Source organism: Cyanistes caeruleus, chromosome 1 (genome assembly GCF_971803275.1).
Source record: "Cyanistes caeruleus chromosome 1, bCyaCae1.hap1.1, whole genome shotgun sequence".
In the NCBI taxonomy this organism is placed as follows: Eukaryota; Metazoa; Chordata; class Aves; order Passeriformes; family Paridae; genus Cyanistes; species Cyanistes caeruleus.
The window spans coordinates 3,226,394-3,249,978 of NC_141701.1; positions in this window are offsets into that span (position 1 = coordinate 3,226,394).

The window sequence follows — 23,585 nt, forward strand, 5'->3', positions numbered from 1 at the left end:
GCCAATGAATAACTGACTTGTTAAGGGAACGGCCCTGCACAATGAATAAATCTACCAACAGGGCTTTCGATACAAAAGACCCCACTGGGACAGATTTCCTTGTGAAGGTGTATTGACTTTCATTTGCAGGAACCAGCAGATATTTGTTTGGAGGAGACCTCCATTGTTACATTGCTGCTCAACAACATCCAGCATAAAGCCTGCCCCCTACCCCAGCCTTGATTGATTGGAATATCCAAATGGGCTGGACTTTTTGCAGTGCTCCACGAGGTTCTCCTGGAAAAGGAGGTGTTTAATCCAGAGGAAATCCAAGGCAGGCATAAGAGAATTGCCTGCTTCAGTTATAGAAGGACATCAAGAAATTAAGGACTGAGAAAGGACAAGAAAAGGTGGTTCTGGAGGAATGTTTAAAGGGTGGACATGTGCTCACAGTCAAGGCACAGGAAGAATAAATCATCCCTGGTGCTCATCTGGTGCCCTTCACCTCAGGATCCCAGAGGAAATGTGTTTTGACCACATCCAGTTGGACACAGAGCTGGCACAGAGCCCCAGGGAAGGAGGAAGCCAGGATTCCCCACTTCTCAAATGAGAACACCAACGTGCAGAAAGACCAAAGTCTTAATTAAGTGTGACCTGACCCCTGCCCTGAGCCACGTGGTTTGGCAGGGGCTGAGATCAGCCCCCTGATGATGTCCTTGCCCCACAGGGAGAATTGCACTACAGCAGCTTTTGAGATCAACCACAGGGTTCTGGTGTTAAGTAACCCAAACTTCAGTGGTTTGTGGAGCTGTTGGCTTAAAGGACCATCCTCAGGGAGACAGGAGCACAGATGGGACAGAGACAAAGCGTCGCAGCTCCAAATCTATTCTAGAACGGATATCATGATGACCCCTATCCCAAAAACATTTAGACAGAGAGCTGTGCTAATTCTCAATGAATATGGAATAGGGCATGTCTGCCAGGAATGGGATATTCCTAATAGCTGACAGAGGGGAGGAAGAAAAGAGCCATTTTGCAAACAGCAAGGACTTTGTTATAGGCCAGCTGAACTCAAAAAACTGAGGGAACGTCTCCATCTAGCAAAGCCAGCCTGGAAACAGGCAGCTGACAAGGTGAGCCAGCAGGTGGGAGTGCTGAAACCACGGCAGGAGGTATCACAAGACCTGCCTCTGACCAAAACTCGATGTTCAGGAAAAGAGCTGGCAACAATAAATACCAGTACAGGCACGTGGCATGCACGAAATGGTGCCCCCAAACACACGCAGGATTCCTCTGTTCTGCTCCCTGGCCACATCAAGTCAGCAAACAGTAGCTCTACCTGGAGCAAAACACCAGCCTAAAATTACAGTGGTACTTGAAACACTGGTAGAAGGATTTTATATATTTTATATATCTTGTTTCATACACTCACTTCAGCCAACGTACAGTGTACCACATGAGGTGACACCCATCTGCTCCAATTTTTACCCCTCCCCAAAATTATCCATATTTCCCTACTAGGTCTCTGTCCATTCTTTCTCCAGGTACCGTTTGCTTTCCCTGATCCTCCCTGTCCCAGGGATAAGGCATGACACCAAGCACGGCAGAGTTCGCCACTTCAGCAGCTCGTTTGTCATCAGCTGGTCATTCCTCAATCAATCTTTTATGCAGGGATATTTCAGAAGAAAATGCAGAGGGAGTAGGAGAAGGGAAGTAAGAAACCATCCCCGGTTTAATTTTGATAACATTGGCAGGGAGTGATTCGCTCCAACAAATTAAAATCAGCAAATCTCTCATTTTCTCTGACAGAGGTAACCAATTAAAATTTTCATAAAGGGGGCAGTGATGTGTGTCTGCCAGACAGAGTCACCAATCTAGCAGCTCTCTGATTTAAAATATTATCTTTCCTTTCCTCCTTTTTTTTTTTTTTCTCTCTTCCCTCAGAGCTTCCTGAAGCAACATGAGAGATTATCTCAGCATAATCAGACTAATACAAAACCCTCACTCCAAGAGGCACTGTGAGGAAATTCCGAACTCAAGATGTGATGACAAATGGATGTTCTGAAGGGACTTCATTTACTGCTAATTTTCCTTTCTTTTCCATTACTTTTCTTTTTTTTTTTAAAAAAATTTATTTTTGTGTTTTGTAGCCTCACCATGTTGCAAACATTAGAGAGCCAAACATCACACGGAGTGCCTGGAAGGGAAAAGGAATTACACTCCCCACTGTGGGCTGCCCTGCCAGGTTGCTCTCCAAGGGAGAAGTTTGGCTTCCAGTTGATGGTTTCTTAGGTCCAAATAAAATGCCACCCAAAAAGGGCCAGGGATGGGATGGAAGAATTGCCTTTTTGACAGCAGGAGCATTAAGGAAGAGTACAAGGCAGGTGAGACCTCCAATACCAGGGTGCTGGAGGGTGCTAAAGACGAGGATGATGTCTGTGGTGGTCCTGACTTGGAAAAATGAGGGTTGTCACAGCTCCCTGCCATGGTGGCTTGGGAATTCTGGTGTCCTGTGGATTTGGCATCTGATGGGGCCATGCATAAATCATAAAATCACAGAATGGTTTGGGCTGGAAGGGACCTTAATGATCATCTCATTCCAATCCCCTTCCTCTATCCCAGGTTGCTCCAAGCCCCATCCAGCCTGACCTTGGACATTTCCAGAGATGGAGAAGCCACATCTTCTCTGAGCAACCCGAGCCAGGGCCTCAACTCCTTCACAATGAAGAATTTCTTCCTAATATTAAATCTAAAGGAAAGCAGTGCATTGCTAGTCAAAATGAGCCCCTACTCTCCAGCACAGATGGGGCATTCAAATGCTGTTTTCCCTGGCAGAGGGGTGGTTCAAGGCAACTGAGATGCCAAGAAGGAGATCCCTATCCCCAGCTTGGCTGAGGGAACTGCACCAGTCCTTTCCTGTGCTTCAGAGCCCCAAATCCCCACCCAAACTTATGGATGGACACCAACCCCCATCAGCATTTAACTCTTAGTCAAGTTCCCCCCAGTCACAAGCACCACCATCCTGCCCTTTTTCATCCCAGCAAAGTCCAGGCAAGCAGAGAACCCAGGGAATTCAGGGAAGGAGCCATGAGAAGAACTCAGGAGCATCCTGTGAATGGTGAACACTGGGATGTGATGGGGACCCCTGGGCTTTGTCTGCAGCTGCATTTGAGCCGTTCCAATCTGTGCTGCGACACTGAGCAGGACTCTCCTGCAAACCTCCAGGCCAGGTGCCAGCTCCCTTCCCTTTGAAGGCTCGCCTGGGGATGTGAATTTTCTCCAAGGGGAGGAGGCGAGCTGGTTCCGGAGACAGCCTGTCATCCATCTTGAGGAAAATACTCCTCTCTTTTTGCACCTCTCCTAGAAAGGTGGAGACCAGCATTCCACAAGCCTGGGATCAGGCCCGGAGGAAAAGCTTTGAGTCATTTGTTTACCAGCACAGGTTTTCCTGGAGCTAATTAATGAACCAAGCTGATACCCTGCAACAGGTATCGATGACAGAGGATTTCCTGCCTGCTACACTTGAGCAACGGGAGAGGGTGAATCCGGATCTGTGAGCACGCTGTGCTTCCCCTTCTCCCTCCCCGAAAAAAAACTGGGAAGGGAAAGCCACCTGCAGCCACACAGGCGCTGCTGGAAGCCCCTCTGCCATCTCCCCCTCGAGAATGGGGCACCAACCCTGCTGGACAATAATACAGATGGATTGCCAGGAAAAAAGTGCTGGGGCATCCCTTTCTCCCGCTTGCCAGGAGTGAGGGATGGTGTGAAGAGCTCCAGCAAGCCCTTGGAGCTGGGGGCTGCCCCCGTGCCCCCCAGTTCTGAGCACGGGGGTGACAGAGCTGCACACAGCAGCACTCCCGTGGAGAGCCGGTGGAAGCCTCTGCTTTCACAGGGATACTGAAACTGGGGAGGAGAGGGGAGGGGGGGGAGGTAAAACATGCGGGAGAGCATGGTAAAAAAAACATGGGGAGGGGGGGGGAGCAAATACTCAAAGGGAAGGCGATGCTGGAGGGTGGGAAATAAACCTCACGGGTTTCGCGTTTCGGGTGCGGGGTGGGAGCCAGCGCTTCTCTCCAGCCCCAGCCCTGAAGGTGGGGTGTTTTTTTTGGTGAGGGGGATAGCGGAGAGCAGCGCTCCGCGGGCTGTGCCGAGCATCCGAGCGCTCCGGGGGTGGCGAGCGGCGATAGCCGGGCTGCGAGCGCCACCTCCCCGCCGCTCACCGCAAACCCCGGCCGCCCCCGAAGCCCCCCCTCTGCCGCCTTGGGTATGGGGGGAGGCTGGAGGGGGGACCCTGACATTAGGCTGAGATGCCCGACACCTTTTCCCAACCTCTCCCGCCTGGGGCTTGCAGCGGGGATGGTCCCGATGCTGTGAGAAGGATGGAGTGGGGATGTGTGTGTGTGTCTGGGGGGGGGTTCGCTAAGTTTGGGGTGGTTGTAAAAGGGGTTTATGGGGTGCTGTAAGGCAGGGAAGGGCTGTGGGGGTGTCGCAGAGCACCTCTGGGTGCCTGAGGGGCACAGAGGGATGCAGGTCTCGCTGGGCTGGCAGAGAATGGCATGCGGGCTGCTCCCCCAGCCGTGGTGGTTGCCTTTGGCTTCTCTTTGGGGTGTGATGGGGCTTCAGGATCTCCCCTCGACTCCCACACACGCACACGCAGTTCCCATCCCGGTATGGGGTCTGGCACACCGCTCTTGCCTCGTTTTCCCTCATTTAGGGAGAAGGGGCTGCAATCATGAGTAGAAAACCCCTCTGCTTTACAGCCGGTCCTTCCCTGAGCCTGTCCACCTTCCCTGGCCAACTATGGGGGCTCCAAGCCCCTGTCCCTGCACCCAGGGCTCTGCAACACCATCCCCAGCGTTATGAAAAGGGCTGGGAGCCCTGCTCCTGCCCTGACTGTGCCTTGTGCCTGTTCCTTTCTGGTTTTCCGTCCTCCACAGCAGGAGCAGCGCCCTGACCCCGCTGTAACACCCCGAGCGGCGTGTGGAGCCCCCCTGGGTTTTCCATACCCCTGAGCCCCTCCGAGACCCATCAGGCAGGATTGTCCTGCCTGCTCAGCCCTCTCTTTTGTCCCCTGCCTGGCTCAGCCCCGTGGCCACCCTGTCCCCTGGCAGTGCGGCTTGGCTGAGCTGGTGCAATTCCTCAGCACCCTCCAAGGGTAAAAACCTCCCCTGCTCTGCCCTGCCAACCTCCTTCCTCTTCCTCAGCGAGGTCTCGGGCACAGGAAGGACTGTGGGACCCAGGTTAATGAGTCATTAATTAATTAGGGACCCGCTTAATATGCACGGGGAGTTGTTTGTTTCCTTTAGCAGCCCGGACTTTGGATGAGATCCCAGCCCTGCGAAGCCTCCAGCCTCGTACTCCCAGCTGATAATAGATAATACAGATATTTCAGCACCAGCCAAAGCAGAGTCATCATCATTAATACAGAGCCCTCCCTGCTACGCGGCGGAGGTCACCAGGCAACTCCTCGGTGTGTCGGGGGCTCAGCCCCCCTGCCTTCCCTCGGGCTCTGCCTGGCCAGGTGAGAGGAAACCTATAGGAAATCAACAGGTAACGGGGCTGGGGAGGTGCTCCGTGCACCCCGAGCATCCCTGGCTCCCTCCCAGGGAGGCTTTCGAGGCGCTGCGATTTTCGCTCTGCCGCGCACGCAGGTTTGGGCATCTGTCAAAGTAGCTCCTCTCTTCCTCAGCCCCCTTCCTCCCCTCCTCCTCCTCCTCCTCCCTCAGCCATCAGCTGTCAGCTGGCCCTGGCAACTCGGCAGACCCAGTGCTGGAGCTGGGTTGCGCCTGAGCCTCGGAAAGCCCCAGCTCCAAAGGGATGGGGCGGACAGGGATGGAAGTGGGGTGTCTTTTTGCCCTCCCTCCCTTTGACCTTGCCTGGATGCTCCCCTCCCTCCCCACTCCTGCCTGTGCAGCTGATTCACAGGGCTTGTTTGCTTGGCCAGGGCAGGATCAGGGACACGAGTGTGAGTCACAGCCGAAGGTACCTGGCAGAGTTCGTCTGCAACCCGTGCCTTCGATTCGGGAACGGGTGCTTGCTGTCAGCCAGGACTGAAAAGTCCCTTTGAAACCTCTGCCCAATCCTCCTCGATCCCTCTTTTCCCCTCTTCCTCCCAGCCCTGGCAGAGCCATGGCTGAAGCACCTCTCTGTGAAAGTCTGAAGATGCATCAGCAGCCACCCTCCATCGGCGAATGTCAGGCCGTGAAAGGCAAGGGGGCGGTGGGGGAAGAGGGAGAGACAAATTTTGCGATTCATTCCCACACAGGGTGATTCAGAACAAGATGCTTTGTAATTACGCATCCCTGATGGAGACTCCTTCACTCTCCACCCGCCCCCCCCCCTCCCAAAGAAAGGCTAAGCCATGCCTGGGTGCCAGCATCCCCCAGGAGCGCAGCGCCGGGAGCAGCCTGAGAGTGTGTCTGTGTGTCTGTGCCGCCCTCGGAGCTCTACAGAGGCTAAAGGTTAATTTTTTTTCCCCCGGTGTGATGCGAAGTGCTGAGAAATGGCATTTGGGGGGGCACATGAGCTCGTCCCCTCCCCAGCCGTAGCCTCCAGCCCTGGGTAGGTGCCACACAAGCAGCGAAGCAATCAGGGACCCCCCCACCCCGAGAGCTCTCCATGGAAAAGGGGGAAGGCAGGAAGCTGCGATGAGGGCAGATTCATGCCTGGGGCAGGCAGCTGCCTGTCCTTCCGAGACTTTGTTTGCCAACATTGCGGGCTGAGGAGTCCCGGACCCCAGGGCTGCCCGCGGAGGCACCGCGGCTTCACAGCTCAGCCCCGGCTGGCTCTGCAGCTCTCCTGTCGCGATCCCCCAGCTCCTCTCCCCTCGCCTGGCTGCCTTCTCCCCCCGCAAACAACCCAGTCCCCAGCTCCCTTCCCCAGGACACGTCTGCATTTCCCCCTCCGCATCCTGCAGACATTCAACATTTTTCCACCAGTGCTTGATGTTTGCCCACAGGACCTGCATGCACAGAAGTTAAAACTTCCCGTGTCAGGGAATGATCGGTCCAAATTGCGGAGTGGAAGGGACGAAAACATCCTCCGGGTGCTGTTTCCAGGGGCAAAAGCACAGGAGTGGGTTCCCACCGCTGCCCCCATCGCCGTCTCCCCTGGGGATGGAGACAGACCCCCCTGCGCTCCAGGCAAAGCGAGAAGTGGCGTTCCCCCTCTCCCTCCCCTCCGTGGAAGAAGGAAAGGTGGCCGGGAGCCCCTTACCTTGCCGAGCTCCCCAGGTTTTATATCCTCCTTCTTCCCTTCGTCAAATTCCAAATGGAAACCAGCAACATATCCAGGGGTAACCAGCCCAACATTGGGCAGCGCGTGAAGTCCAAAAGGATGGCAGAGCTCTCTCCCCCTCCGCTTCCTCCACTCTTGCCTCTACATATATATATACATACACATTTATATATATATATATGTATATATTAAATGGAAAAGAGGAAAAAAAATACTAAAAGAAATGGGGGTGGGGAGGGAGAGGAAGGGAGAACCTTTGGTGTCTCTGCAGACAGGCAGGTAGAAGAGAAAAGCTGAAAATAATTAAGCCGTTTTTTGAGGAATCCTTAGGAGAGGGGAAAAACGCAGTTAAAAGCCAGTAAATCATTAGATCCAATCAGACAATCAAGTCTTCTCCTTTGGAAAAAAAAAAAATATACAGCAAGGTTCAGAGTAGCTTTCCCAGCAGCGAGGAGCGAGAATGGTCTTCTTCAGAAAGATATGTTTGTTTAAAATCCACTCGTCTGCTTTTCCTTCTTTCTCTCTCTTCTCCCCCCACACTTTTTTTTTTCTTTTTCTTTTTTTTTTTTTTTTTTAATTCTGCTTCTGAATCTCTCTCTCTGAAACTAGATCCAGTCTTTGTAGCCAGGGGCTGCATTAAGGATTACATCAGGCTTTTATAAGCTTTCCAGATCACACATTAGAGTGAGAGAGAGAGAGAGAGAGGGAGGGAGGGAGGGATAGGAGGGAGGGATGAAATGCACACACACATACACACGCACACGCACGGATCGGAGCTCTGTAAAACAGGCAGCTATAGGCAAGGACCCGAACTGACACGGTATCGCATCGGGCATGCTCCGCTAGCCTCCAGCAGGAGAGGATGGATGGATGGATGGATGGATGGATGGATGGATGGATGGATGGATGGATGGAACAGAGGAGCCAGCGACAGCCGGAGCGCGCTGGCGGCTGAGCAGCGCAGCTTCCTCGGGACAGCTTAGCCCTAAGCGGGGAGCCAGGAGGTGAAGAGGTAGCCGGGATGGTGGTGGTGAGGATGGTGAGGCTTCTGCTTCCCCCCCTCTCCCCTCCCCGCTCCCCCAAAAACCTGCGGAGGCTCAGCACGGAGCGGTGCCGCTCGCCCGCAGAGGGATGCGCAGAGACGCTGGTGCCGCTGCCTGGGTACCGGGAGGGAGAGGGGGGTGCTGGGGCTCTCTCATCGCGCCCCCCGGAGCCTCCCCCGGAGCTGACAGCGTGGGAAAGGGGACGGGACACTGGACAGGGCGGCGGGGAGCAGCGGGGCAGTGGCTCCCCAGCCCCTCAGCTGCGGGGAGGGAGGGCGGGGATGGGGGGGACCTCCCCCAGCACCCCGGCTTGGCCGTGCCTTTGCACCAGGGCGCTCGGTTTGCCCAGGCAGAAGACGGTGACAGCCATTAACCCTTTCCTAATTGTTTAAATGTTACCTCTTTCCTAGCATCCTCTTCAACTCCTTGCTCCATTAACCCAAAATCTGGGGGTGGGGGGAGTTGGGGGGTCTCAGATCCAGGGAACACCCCGGGGTAGCAGGAGGATGGGGAGGGGGGAAGGGAAAGTTTGAGCAGATGGAGGGAACGGGCTGGGCTGAAAGGTACGTGCTACATCCCGGCAGATTTGGGGTAAAGGTGCTGCCTCCAGGTCTGCAGCCTGAGGAAGGTCCTCCGGTAATGGGAAGCCTGCCGAGCAGAGAAGGCGGGGTGGGAAGGGGATGGAAGGGAGACGGATAAGGCTGGAGGTGTGTGGAGAGCTGAGGGACTTCAGCATCCTGTCAGACTTCGGGACCTGCCCCTTGTTTTTAACCCTTCCTTCTCCAGAAGGGGGAAACCGACCCTCTTTCCCTGACAAAATCACCTCCCTCCCTGCCCGGAGCTGCTGCTCCCCCATCAGGGAAGGGGCACAGACCTGCCCAAAGAGCAGAGGTGAAGATCCCATGTGCCACCACTCTCTGTCCCTCTGCCTCAGGGAGGGAGTGGAACACCCCATCTCTCCCCCCAGGGACTCTCCAGGGCATCCTCCACCCCCTCCCCTTGGCCTTCTTCCCCTTCCCTCCCTTCCCTTCCATACCATCCAGCCCTTTATCCCCTATTTCCACACCTTCAAACCTTTTCCATCCCTAAAAAAACTCCTGGGGGAAGGAGAAAAGAAAGAAAATTCTTCATTTCGACGAGCTGAGCTGCAAACCCTGGCTGTGGAGGAACGCAGCAAAGCAGCCTCTCATCCCCAGCCAGCACTGCAGCATCGCTGGCCAAAGGCATCTGTGACATCTCCAGTTAAGCGGGGACTGGAGCAAAGGGGCAGCTGGGGCCTGAAATGCAGGGTTTTAGCCGACAGGCGGCTATGCTGGATTAGCACAGTGCATGCTCCGAATGGAAATCTCTCCCTTTCCCTCGCCAGCGTTTTGGGAGTTTGTTTTCCTTCAAGAAGGCTTCCCTGCTCCTCCGAGTCGCCCAGGGATTTCTTATCCATCTCTGCAGCTTCTCTCTCTCTCCAGCCCTCTCACAGGTGCCAGCAGGAGAGTGGAAAGATTTGGAGGGAGCCAAGGAGTGCTTGGCAAAAGGAGCTCAACCCTAAACCTCACCCTAAACCTCACCCTGACCCTAACCCTGCCCCTCTGAGCGCCGTGGGGCAGCTCTGCCTTGGTTTTGGAGAGATGGGGGAGGAGGGGGGCACTCACCTTCCCTGTCCTGCATTTGGGGAGTCAGACAGAGCAAGGTGCAGCTGCCCTCTCCCCTGGGCTGCAGGGCAAGGAAGCCCAAGCAGAAGGACAAACAACCAGAAAATGCTACTGACCAAACAAAACCCATTTCCAGTTGCTGCAGTGGGGCCTGGTAGGAAACTCATCTTTGTGGGAATGTGGAATTTGGGTTCATGAATGTGAGAATCACAGAATATCCTGGGCTGGAGAGGACCCACAAAGTTCATCAAAGTTTAGCTCCTGGCCCTGCACAGGACCAGGAATCCTACCCTGAGCCACAGAGCATTGTCCAAAATACTGACAAGTCTCACTGCTGACCATTTTCTTCCAGTCCTAAGTAGAGACATTTGTGAATTCCTAGACCCCCATTTAACAAGAGGGTAAACATGGCCCACACCTCAAAATCATGGGGTGGCCTGATGTCCCAAGTGCCCTCCAGGGAGAGCTGAGGGTGAGCTGTGACAGCAAACAGGACGTGAGGATTTGGGGTCTGCAGCTGGCTGAGGTAACCAAGTGCAATAATTCACCTGCTCTCTTCATCTGTGAAGTGAAGAAGGCAGAATAACTTTAGCATAAAATGGATCTGTGAAATTCCCTGAAGCAGGATAATTCTGAAGGCAAAAAAGGACATTGGCAGAGCAAGAGACACTCTCAAAACATCAGATCTCCCAAAAATCTGAACTAGGGGAGACATAGAACTTTCCTTCCAGCCTGCCAACGTAACCCAACCATGGGATCTGGGGGGAGAATGGTTTATAGATAACGGATTTAAACATACACATAAATCTGTAACATTGCAGATTTAAAGATGCCTTTGTGTTCATGGTTGTCCACTCTGCTCCCCACGTAGGGACCTTGCAGTTCTAGGTCAGCACAATTAATTTATGGCACAGAAAGCCCTGAAACAGAGATCTCTGTCCTGTTTTGCTTGAAACTGCACAGAAATCACCAAAAGGCCTCAGCTCAGCCCAAACTGACAGCCCCTGTCCCACCACAATATGGTGTGAGGACTCCTGAAGGTACTCAGGGCACCATCAGGACCTTCCAGTGTCATTCCCAGAGGAAAAGAAGCAGACAAGAGCAGCAAAAACAGAGGTCACAAGGCCCAGCATGTTTTGGGACACACCATCCCCACACCATCATGGTGGTGCCAATAAGGCAAACCCACCCCCAGCTCTCCTTGGTGAGGTGCTGGGTGGGTTTTGTGACAAACACTGACTTTGCTGTCCAAAAACACAACCAAGAGTGAAGTATCTTTCTCTTCTCTGCTCTGTTTTCTGTCTGGGTTTTGGAGGTGGAAAGGCTTGAGCTGGATCCAGCTGTAATTCTCCTCTTCCCCCTGCCAAAGGAAAACAGCAAACTCAAGAGAGATAAACAAATCTTTACACACACTTTGAATTTAAAACATGTTTATTGCACAGAAAACACCTCCTGTTGTCAGAGGCAAAACGGGTCCAGAGCAAAGGAAAAAAGGGATGGGAATATCCATGGTTAAATGGAGCACCCCTGGGAATATGCAAAGAGATTTTGGGAGAAGGATTAAGCTCCACACTTCAGGAGCCTAAGCTGGTCTCAAACTACAAAGTACATGAGGGAGACATGAAAGAGACAGAAAAACATTTTCTATCTGCCCAATTTTTCCACCTTCTTTTGAAGCACGGAATACGGACGGAAAAAGGCTGTTTGGGCTGGTAGCTGCTCCGAGCTGGTTTAGATTTGTTAACTCTGTCCTCCCACCTCCCACATTGCAAAGGTAGGCTGGTGGTGCCGTTGGAATAATAGATTTGCCACAAAAATCTGCTGGAAGCATAATTGCAATGTACAGACACTGAGTTTGGCTTTTTTTGGAGGAGAGTCTTCCTCCCAGTGGTACCCCCAGATATTGTAGGTGTAGATGAGGATGGCAAGGAAAAAAAACAAAGGGAATGCCTGGGATTCCCAGGGGATCTGTTTGGAGAGGATAACTGCAAAGCAGGACAGCTTGTAATCAGTTTGCTTCCCCTCCAGCAACAGATACCACTGTGTTTACATCTATAACACTTTCCATTGTGTCTGGTTAAAAATCTCCTTGAACATTTCAAATTTTCAGCCAGCCACATCTTTCTACTGAAGGGGAACATGGGATAACTCAGCTCTAGCCAGGACTTGAAAGGGATTTTCCCGTGCCTGCCTCTCACACGACTGCTGTGCTTTCCACCTCGCTTTTGCTGATGTCAATTTTTATATATTTTTAATGACTTTTCATTGCTGTTGCCAGCTGTGGTTTCTGCTGGCAGTGGCTGCTCAGGAGCGTTAATGCTCATGTACCACAGGTCAAACCCAGCAATCCCAGCCTCTCCTAAAGGTGAGGAGAAAACTCCTGTTCCTCCTCCCATGGGCTGAATTTACTAAGTGTAGGAATTGTGGGTGTTCAAGGAGTGTGTTTGCTCAAACTCCTCCATTTTTGGACCATGTGGCGAGAGAATTCTCTCTCCTAAAACAGGAATTTAGCACCAAGTCTATTTTATAGGCTTGTAAAGTGAGGCAAGGTAGAACTTTCAGCTTTCCCAAGCATGGAAAATCCTGACACCAGCCCTGTCTCCTGACCAGCCTGCTTTGCACACCAGGGCCAGGGAACAACTTCATGGACCCCCAAAAAGAATCTTAGTGGGGGGAACAAGCACCAGCACAGGTATGGTGAATGGCAGTGATGGTGGAGGGAGCATGGATGAGTGACTGCTGCTTTGTTGAGGAAGCCAAGCTACTCCCAGGGTCTCAAATCTCTTGGATGGCCAAGGGAGAGGAGGGAACCCCCCTCTGAAAGCATTTGTGATGCTGGCTTTGGTAGCAGGAAGGAATGATGGAGCCCCAAGCCCAGATGTTCACAGATTCTCTTTTTCCAGAGCTTTGAACTGATCCTGAATTTTCCACTTTCTCCCTTCCCTGTCCAGGAAGTTAAGAGGTGGGATGGTCCCACCTATAACAAGGCCAAAAGCTGGTGAAGATCAAGGGACCAGAGGCTGAGAACCAAGGGTGAGAACAAAGGCAAAGTGCACTTTGATGTTATTGCCAGTGAAGACAGATCAGGAGCATCCCAAATGGTCACAATAAAGATAATTTCTCTGACAAGTTCTCAGCTCTTCCTTGTCCTTGTTTAGAAACTTTCTTCAGGAGGGAAAGTGCTGAACACCTTCTAAAAATAGCAATGTTAATAATGATTACAGCATATTTCCAGAGTCGCAGAATGGTTTGTGATGGAAGGGACCTTGAAAGATGATCCAGTTCCACCCCCTGCCATGGCAGGGACACCTCCCGCTAGGCCAGGTTGCTCCAAGCCCCCCTGGTCCTGCTACAGCTGTAGCAGACCCCACTCTGCTGTCACCTGTCTCTGCCCTCCCACAAACTGTCTGCTGACCCACAAACTCTCCCTTAGCTCCTCTTCCATCCTCAGGCAGAGCTCCATGTGTTCCATCTGCTCCTCAACACAGAGGGAGCCAGCCCCCCTCACTTCCTCTGCTTGTTCTTCCTAAAGAGAATCCCTATTCCTGTTCTGCCTGTATCCTTCCATTCCATCCCTCCAGTCACAGGAGTCATCCCAATCCAGTCACAGGAGCCATCCCACCACATCTCCACCATGCCAACAAGGTCACACAGAACACACATCCCTAATCCTCTGCTTTTTTCCACATGCTCAGGTGTTAGAATAGAGGAATTTAAGCTGGATCAGTGATAAAACCATTTTCCTGCGTGGAGAGCCTGGAATTCCTTTCCAAAGGAAAACAAAAACACCTCTCCAGGTGCTTTCCTGCTGACCTGCAATCCCTCTCCAAGCTCTTGGCATCTCTTGCCGACCCTGGCACCAAACTGGCAGGAGAGGGATGGACTGAGATTCCCCTTCCCCTGGGAAGTCTGTTTTCCCACAGCAGCTGCTGGAAGCTGCGAGGCACTCGTTTAAAACCCCGGTTAGCACAAAAGGTTTCTTTGATGGTGGAAAAGCAGATTCCTTTGCAGAGCTCTCAATGTGCTTCCCAAGCAGAGCCATAGATGGCAGTACGTGGTATTTACAGAGTTATTTCCACAAGTAAATCTTCTTATTTTAGCAGAAAGCGAGAGAATTTCATTTCCTTGTAGTTACAACGCACTCAGAATGAGAACTAAATCAATGGAGAAAGCAAGAAAAGCCTCCTTGCCTAAGCACTGGCAGACAGAGCTTGAAATGCAAAATCCCTCTGTGCTCTACAGGATTCTCTATCCCCTTTCACAGGGAAGGTACCTGAGGAGTTGAACAAGAAAACAATTTTCCATACTGGAAAAAAGTTGAAGATCTCTCAAGTGACTGTCACAACAGCCTGAAATAAGCTCAAAATTCCAGGTTCATTTTCACAAACCAGCAGCTGAGTGTGTGAATGTGAATTTAATTCAGGCCAGACAAAAGATGTTACTTTGATTTCAACTTACATTTCCACTTTGTTTTTGCTTTAATATCACTAACCTAGCTTCAAAAATACAAAATAATTTTTGAGCAACAATGTTTGGGATATTTTCCCCCTCCTTTTCTCCTTGTGATAGTAAAACACTTATTTTCCATACACTGAAATCTAATTTCAGTGAACTGACACTTCTACCCCAAAGTATCACATTGATGTAATATGCAACTTGCTGCACTTCCTGATTTGATTTGCATTAAAATAAATTAATTTCCCCATGTCCAGCCTGTTTGGCCCTTGAGGGTAACTGGTGACTGATCTCTCCCTGTCCTTTTCTCAGCCCAGGAGCCTTTCATTATTTTTCTCTTTCCCCTGTCCAGCTGAGGGGCCTGACAGAGCAGCTTAGGAGGGCACCTGACATTCAGCCAGGACCTATCCACACAGTCCCCTTCCTATCCCCATGTTCCCAGCACCCAGGGACTTAATCTCAGCTGGTTTCTTCACATACAAGTCAGATTTCGCAGATGTCAGAAGAAATAAGCACAAAAAAAAAGGGATCTCCAAAAGTTCACACACTGGTGGTTTCCAATCTCATTTTTCAAATTTAGACATCTTGAATCACCTCCCAAATGTAATTCTTCTGAGGCCAAGTGCTTCCAGGCTCCCCCAGAAAACAGTGAAGCTGGAGAGTGCTCAGCACCTTTAACGTTCCTTTGATGTTCTCATGAATGGAAATCGGTGGTTTTACAATATCTGTATTTGACCTGAACATCCTGAAATCGAAGGCAGATCCTGTAGCTGTGCAAATCACTTGATATAAGCATGTATAAAACAAGTTTGATCCCATAATTTATAGCCTATTGAAATTGGAAGTCCCTCAGTGGAAGGTGGGATTTAATACTGAATAAGGGAAGAAAAAACTATTAACATTAAATAAACCATTCACCCAATCTCAGCCTTGTAACCTTTGTGTTTGCTTTATTTTCCCTCAGATGTAATTATAATCTATGCTGGGACACATCTGTTTATGATAATGGAGGAGTCATTTATCAGATAACTTATCTCTGCCTCCTGCCATCAATCACTGGGAGAGGCTGGGACGAGTCTGGCTCTGGAGCCAGGTGCTACCAGCACAGGACTCATCCTTCACTGCTGCACGTGCTCAGAAAGGCTCTGCAGAGGCTTCCAGGAAAGCTCAAAAGCTCTGCAGGTGCAGGGCTGGTTTAAAAAGTCATTGCCTGGATCCAGGGCTGCACCTAAAGCAGAGCAACCAGGAGAGGAGGGAGGGGATTCTCCACTTCTACTCTGGTGAGATCCCACCTGGAGTGCTGCATCCAGCTCTGGGCTTCCCAGCATGGGGAGGAGATCAACTCCTTGGGACAAATCCAGAGGAGGCCACTAAGCTGAGCACAGGGCTGGGGTACCTCTGCTCTGGACACAGGCTGGGAGAGTTGGGGCTGCTCAGCCTGGAGAAGGCTCCAGGGAGAGCTCAGAGCCCCTTCCACTAACCAAAGGAGCTCCAAGAGAGCTGGAGAGGGACTTTGGACCAGGGCAAGGAGTGACAGGACAAGGGGAGATGGTCCTAAAAGGAAAAAAGGTAGATTTTATTTAGAATAGGTATTAAGGTATTATAATGATATATTATATATAATATATATTATAAGGTATATAGAATAGGTATATAGGTATTAATAGGTATAGGAACCTTTACTATAAGGTTCATGAGACACCAAAACAGGTTGCCCAGAGAGGTTGTGGACTCTCCATCCCAAGAGATGTTCAAGGCCAGGCTGGATGAGTACCTGAGCTACCTTGTCTAGTGGAAGTGTCCCAGGCAGGGGCTTGGAACTGGATAATCTCTACAGTCCCTTCCAATCCAAACCATTCCATGATTTTATGCTACACGAGTCCTTCTCTACTTACTCTGCATTATTAATTCTAAGGTTCTAAGATTAATCTCTTTGAACAGATTTCAGCAAACCGTTTGTTGGCGGTGCTCTTCTAAGGAATAGTTCTGTCTCTTCTCACAGCTGTTTCCCTTAATCTGAAAATAAGTCACTTCAGACAGAAAGAACAAGTTTTTCTCCCTCTGAGTGTTGAACACAACATCGTGACTTGTGCATAAAGCCTGTTTCAATTATGGGTAACTTTCTTCTGTCCTGTTAAACCTCTGTGAAATCCATATGTACTCAGGGACGGAACAAGAGAACAAAATTAAATGTTTAAATGAGCTTAAGAGACACAGTCATGTCATGTTAACCTCAAAATACGCAACCAGTGTGACTCTTGTATGAGTTTTGTTTGCTTTTTTTTTTAGTTCTTATTTTGAATGACATTCAAGTTTTATAGCCCACTTTAGTGCTAGAAATTGGTGGGGTTTGAATAAAACCTGACTCATTATTTTCATTATGTACTTTAACAGAAAGCAAGACCATTTAAACCCAAACATATTTTCTATCATTACCAGGGAGATGATAAACTTATAGAAACCATCTCCCCCCCAGGGTTGGAGAGGTTTTGGGTTTAGGCACAGCTTTTGGAGGGTGCTGAAAAATCTAGAAGGCAGTCCAAGAGGCATGTTAGAACCAATAATGTACCTTTTATGTAGGGAAAAGATGTTTATCTGCTTTGGAAAACATGGACCTGAGGAGACTGAGGCAGAAAGAGCAACCATGGTCCCAAAATGTGTCAATGGAGCAGATGACCCCAGGGCCAATTCCAGATCCCTAATTCTGCCTCATTTCGATCAGTCTTGGCAACACAGCCTAAAAGCCTCTATCCTCATTGGGTATTTCCTTTCCCTCTTCATAAATGGCATTTTCTTTTTACATTTCCCTCAAAGAAGGCTGCTCTATCCAGAGGCTCATTTAGAAGATAATGAACCATGTTTGTTTGCTTGTTTGTTTGGTTGGGTTTTTTATTTTCCTTCTAATAATAGTGTTTTTACATCAAAACCCACATTTAGAGTCAGATATTGCCAATTTCAAGCCTTGTCCTTCCATTCCTCTCCTCACAAGCCATTTGGACCTGCTGAGTGCCAGATCCACTGGGGTAAGTCTGGGATCAGCAGAGAAGGCTAAAGCCCAAGCTGAGTCATCCATTGTTGCTGGAGACAGGAGAAAGCATGAGGAAACTTCATTTAAATTTGTTTATTTGGAGCAGGGGGTGAGAAATATGTCTCATATCAAGGGACACAGAAACCTTTCACGCAAGGCAGGCACAGCCTTGTTCTTCTGCTCTCCTGGTGTGCAGGGACATGAGAATGATTGTGTTTGGATATTTTGTCCCAAGCACCACCCTGATTTTCCTTCGACCCCTACAGACTTGATGGGTCTTTTCCAACCTTGATAATTCTAAGATTCCATGACTTTATCCCCAACTCCAGTGCAACCCTGCTGGAAAAAGCCCAGGAGCTTTTAAAAGCTTAGTGAAATGGGAATAAAGATCTCCAGGGATGCTCAAACTCACAAAATCAGCAAATCCACAGGAGTGTAGGAATGGCTTGAAGTAATTGGAAGAGACTCAGGACATGGTACTCAATACAGCTGCATATCCACTTTCTTTTTGCTCAGTAAGCTGGTTTGCTTCAAGCTGCATGGAAAACTTGGAAGACACCATGTCTTTCCTCATGTCACTAAAATATTGAGTCAAATAGCACAACTGTAATATTTTTACATGTGTGATGGTGTTGTAACCAATTAATGGTGTCAAACGCTGCACACTGTAAAGGTTTTGGGGCAGAGACCCATTTTTTCTTTGTCTTCCTTGAGGTTCTGAGGAGGTAGGGCATAGGCAGGACAGAAATTTAGCGATTATATCATTATTTTAACAATGCATGACTCATCTCCTGGGTCTCCCAGATATCTGTGTCTTCACAGGTACATTTCACAGGTATAAACCTGATAGTGATGCATGACTGGAAGAAAAACACAACCCAATACCTGCAAACAAATGTCCTTGTAGTTGCAGTGGTCCCGCATCTGAACACAAACATGACTTTTCCTTTGGTCAGATGTGTTCATATTGACATATAAGCTCTACACAGGTGTTTGGTAGGAGCTGGTGATGCACCTTCCCCATTTTCCAGAGTGGATGTCTGTCCACTGACATGGTTTTAGACAAATCTGTGAAGAAAAAGTTCACCAGAGCATGTTTAAAATGGTGTTTGGATGTGAATTCCAGCACAGAAAGGAGAAATGGTTCTAGGATTTGCTGCCATGGGACTGACATTTAAAAGGAAAGGCTGATCACTAAACCAGATGACAACCCAAATCAGCCTTAGCCCATCACATATTCTAAGCACATCACTAGGCCACAAAAATAGTTTCAGTTTGGGTTAGGCTTTTTAGCAATTTCCAAAGGAATTTGGAACAATAAATTTTATACTGATTTTCAGTGTTTATCTTCATCAGAATAACATGTACCTGTGAAGAGCAATCTTTCTTACTTGTTGAGTCAGATACTTTTGGGCTAAATATAACTGTGAAACCTGGAGAGTATTGGGTGCCCAGTGGAAATGTCTCCAGTGCAGGAAAAAAATCAACAGGGAAAACACCAAAGTAGATTGTGACAAGCTATTTTAGATACAGACCCTGTCTGGGCCACAGCTGGGTCCCTGTCCCAGGCTGAGAGCCATCAACACTCAGGATAAGGATAAATGGTTGGAAGAATCCCTGCAAAAACATGCCCCAGTACCAAAAATGTTATGGACAAGGTGACAAACGCATAATCAGCTGATGTAAAAAGGACTAGGACTTGTACTAGTCTGTCTTTTGGATCTAACCATCTTTGCTTGTTCAAAGAAAAGCCAAAAAAAAAAAAAAGAACAAGAAAAAGACACACAGACTAACCCAGTTCCATCCCTTGCCCACAGGGAAAGAGGAAAAAGAGCTTGTTCCATCCCTTAGTTCCCTGGTTATCCTCACTTGGGGGAGATGCTGGGATGGAGCCTGTTTTTCACTTAAGATGCTGTTTGTCAGGCACGGCAGCACAGACAAATGAAGCTGCAGAAGAAGGTGCTGCCATCCCCCTGTGGGCACCATTCCAGAGCGTGTTCAGCCTAACAAAGCACCCTGCTCCAAACCCAAGCCCAGACTCCAGCCCTGAGCCTGTTTGATGTATTTGCAGCTGAGATTTTGACAAAGCCACTAGTGAATATTCCTCTTCCCAAAAGCCAGAGTGGAAAGGCATTGTCTAAATGTGCATTTTCTGCCCAGAAAGCAAATCCAAAGCAGGGTGGGCAGCAGGTAAAGCGGGGGATTCTGCCCCTCTGCTCCTCTCAGGTGAGACCTCACCTGCAGAGCTGCATCCAGCTCTGGGGTTCCAGCACAGGAAAGAGATGGAACTGCTGGAGGAGTCCGAAGAAGGCACAAAGATGCTCAGAGGGATGGAGCAGCTCTGCTCCAGGAAAGGCTGGGAGAATTGGGATTGTTCAGCCTGGAGAAGATTCTGGGATGGCCTAATTGTGGCCTTCCAGTACCTGAAGGGAGCCAAGAAGAATGATGGAGAGAGACGTGAAACTCAGAGGCTTCAAACTGAAAGAGAGTAGGTTTAGATGGGATATTAGGAAGAATCTCTTCCCTTTGAGGATGGTGGGGCCCTGGCACAGGTTGCTCGGAGAAGCTGTGGCTGGCCCACCCCTGGAAGTGTCCAAGGCCAGGCTGGACAGGGCTTGGAGCAGCCTGGGATAGTGGAAGATGTCCCTGCCCATGGCAGGGGTGGGTTGGAGTGAGGTGGTCCTTAAGGTGTCTTCCAGCCCAGGACATTTTATGATTCTATTCTCTGATTGTACAAGTCATGTCCTCATGTCCATGAAGGACGTCTGCCTCACATTGTGCTCCTTCCACAAAACCAGGTTGTTCAGAACTCATCCAACCTGGCCTTGAACACTTCCATGGGTGGGGCAGCCACAGCTTCTCTGCACAAATTTCTCATTATTATTATTATTATTATTATTATTATTATTATTATTATTATTATTATTATTACTACTACTCTAGGGCTATTTCTGTCAGTTACTCTAGATTTATTTCTAGTCTGTTGCTTTTTCTCATTTATATTAAAATGCAATCTCTAGATCTAGAGCAATTTCTGGACCCCTCGAGGCACTGATCATGATACGCTATTTCCTAAACTGAGATGTGGGAATAACAGGTTTTCCATTTTGGCTGCCAATTCCTCAAGGTAAGCAAATAAATGAATAAGTTGGAGGCAGATCTTAAATGGAACTAAGAAAAATAAAAGAAAATCAGCTGACTGAAAATGGAAAACAAACAATCAGACAAACAAGCCTGGAACAACCGAGTTTAAGCGAATGTTGTCTTCCACCCACAGTGAATTTCTTCATGCTGTTTTCAAGCTTTATAATGTGTTTCCTCAACACAGCAGAAAAGATATCTAAATGGAATATCATTTCAAATTAAAAGAAATAAAAATAAAAAGGAAGTATCTTTTTTTTTTTTAGAAAAAGAATATGAAATATTTTGATTTTGTTTGTTTTTCTAAGGATTAAAAAATAATCAACCACTCTGTCAAAAATTCACATGGAGTTTTTATCAGTTTGGAATCTACGTTTTCCATCAAAATTCTTTCAGCTGGAAATTTTTGAACTGCCTTAAAGCAAGTCACAAAATCAGCAAATCTGGTTCTGGGGAGCTGGAAGTGCAAACCTGTACTTCAGAATAGAAGTCCCCTTATCCTAGTCATGATTCCAAGTTTTAAGTCACCAACAGGGAATAAAGGAATCCCTTGCTCTGAAATTGTTTAAAATGAGAGAAAAGTGACTTGTAGTGAACTGTAAAATTCACCCATTCATAAATTCAAGGCTATTTAAAAAATACTGAACATTTCTGTGATTGTCAGACACGTTGCAACTTTAGGCGTGTGCCTCACTCCAGTGTGTATCCATGAATCCCGCAGAGTTCTTTAATAATTAATATTAATTATTAAGTATTCAAGAACCTCCTAATAGACAAATCATTGTCTGAAGCAGGAAATTAATCTTGTCAGAACTCTACTGATAAACTTCCTGTGAAATGATATCGATGCTCCCTTCTCCCAAACATCTGTTCCATGAGGGGCACTGGAGGATCGGGAACTTTCATGTCAATCCACCAAGTGGTAACACATGACAGGGAGAGGAAGCTTTGATTTTTCTTATGCATAAAGCAGTGCAGATACAAAGTTCTGAACGAGTTGCCAACTCTGGAACTCTTCATTGAACTTTGAGGATCTGAAAATCTCCTGGAAGCTGCTCAGCAGGAACCCTTGTGGATCAGTGGAAAGAGTCATGGAATGGTTTGTGTTGGAAGGGACCTTAAGGATCACTGAGTTCCAACCCCCTGTCGTGGGCAGGGACAGCTTCCACTGCTCCAGGCTGCTCCAAGCCCCATCCAACCTTGCCTTGAACACTTCCAGGCATGGGACATCCAGAGCTTTTCTGGGCAACCTGTGCCAGGGCCTCACCACCCTCTGAGTAAAGAATTTCTTCCTAATATATTATCTAAAACTCTCCTCCCTTAGTTTAAAACCATTCCCCACTGTCCTTTCACTGTCTGCCTGTGTAAAATATTACTCTCCTTATTTTTTAAAGTCCACGTTAAGTACTGAAAAGTCACCAGGAGTTTTCCCCAGGTGCTTCTTTTCTCCAAGCTGAGAAGAGATGAAGAAGTTGACCTCTCCTGAGGCACGACTGTTCCCTCTCCCTGATGGTCTGGCTTGAATCACCATCAAGAAGAGCTGACCTCTGTGCTGATCTCAAACCAGCTGTGACCCAGCCCGGGCCTGTAGCCAGCACCATGCCAGGCAGGTGACATGAATCCTGCCCCCAGCCCTCATACAGTGTCTCTTGTTTCTCCATAGTCCTGCTTTGGGTTCATTTCTTCCTGAATGTGCCAAGACTCCTGAGAACTCCTGCAGTGAGTCTGTTCCTACCTGTGTGTGACTTTGCTGATTAAAACAAAGGTTTATTCCCGTTACAAGCATAAAATCCCCCCGTTTTCTTCTGAGCAAAGCACAGGAGAGCAGGGTTTCCATCTCTTCCTAAGGGCTGCCCTGACTGCCCACACATTTTACAAAGTGAGCCAGCAGAGTTGGTCAAAGGGACAATTGGGGACATTGTCCATAGCACAGGAGGGCCAGGAGCACCTGCTCACACCTGGAAGGTTGACCTATGTGAAGAAATATTTGAGGAGGGAAGAAAAAAGCAGGCTGAGTATAAAACTGCAGAGACAAGAGCTGTAAGGTGGATGAGTTGAGGGTTTCACCAGTGGACATTAGGATCAGGGGTCAGTCTATGAGCAGACATGAAGGATGTGAGATAATCTGATATCCTGAGGGGATTTCATCCTTACAAAACTGGAAGAGCTTGTCAAGGAGGCAAGAAAAGAACAATTCACATCAGTGTCCTACGAAATGATGCCTGGGATACACCTGGCTGACCCTGTGTCCTCCTGAGGGGTGTTACCTTCCTGCCTCCTTTTCTGTTTGCTCTGTGGTCTTATAAAACAGTCCACAAATATGGATTCCCACTTTGGTTTTCCTGCTAGACCTTTCCAGCTTCAGCTGAGCCTGGGAAAGCAAGTTAGGTGGACATGGCCAAATAAAAGGTGACCAAGACTCAAGGCAACATCTCAGGATACTTTGTGTTTTGACTGTAGAAACCATCTTTCCATCATATATCAAGTCCTCTGTGTTTCAGGTGTTATATAAATATTTAATTGCAAAATCTGAGCACAAACCAAAAAAAAAACCACCTAGTCTTCTGTCAAGATGCAGTAGGGAACGAGCTCGAATTGTGAGAGCATCAGACTTCAGCCCTCACCTCCTTACTGATGCATTTCTCACAAAACACTTTAAAATCTCTCATGGTCTCAGGCATCTTCAGAAGTCCAAGAAAAAAAAGGATTAAAAAAAAAAAAAGAGATGGGGTTAACTGCAGATCATGACAGCAATTATTGCTGCCCCAAATTCTTAGTGCCAAGGGTTCAAATTTCTCCAAACAATAAATAAGCCCCAAAATTTCCCTGGTGTTAGCAAGTGACAGGCTCAGGGAAGAGGATCAACCTCTCCCAAGCACTAATTGAAACTCAACAAGTTTCTGCTGCTATCACAGCAGCCCCGTTATTGATTTTCCAACGGGAGCACTTGTTTCCTGAGCAAGGCTCCTGTAAAGATAATAAGGATGCTTTAAAACAAAAAAAAAATTTAAAAAAAATACAAAAATAAGAAATAATAATTGCCTCTCTGAGACCTCA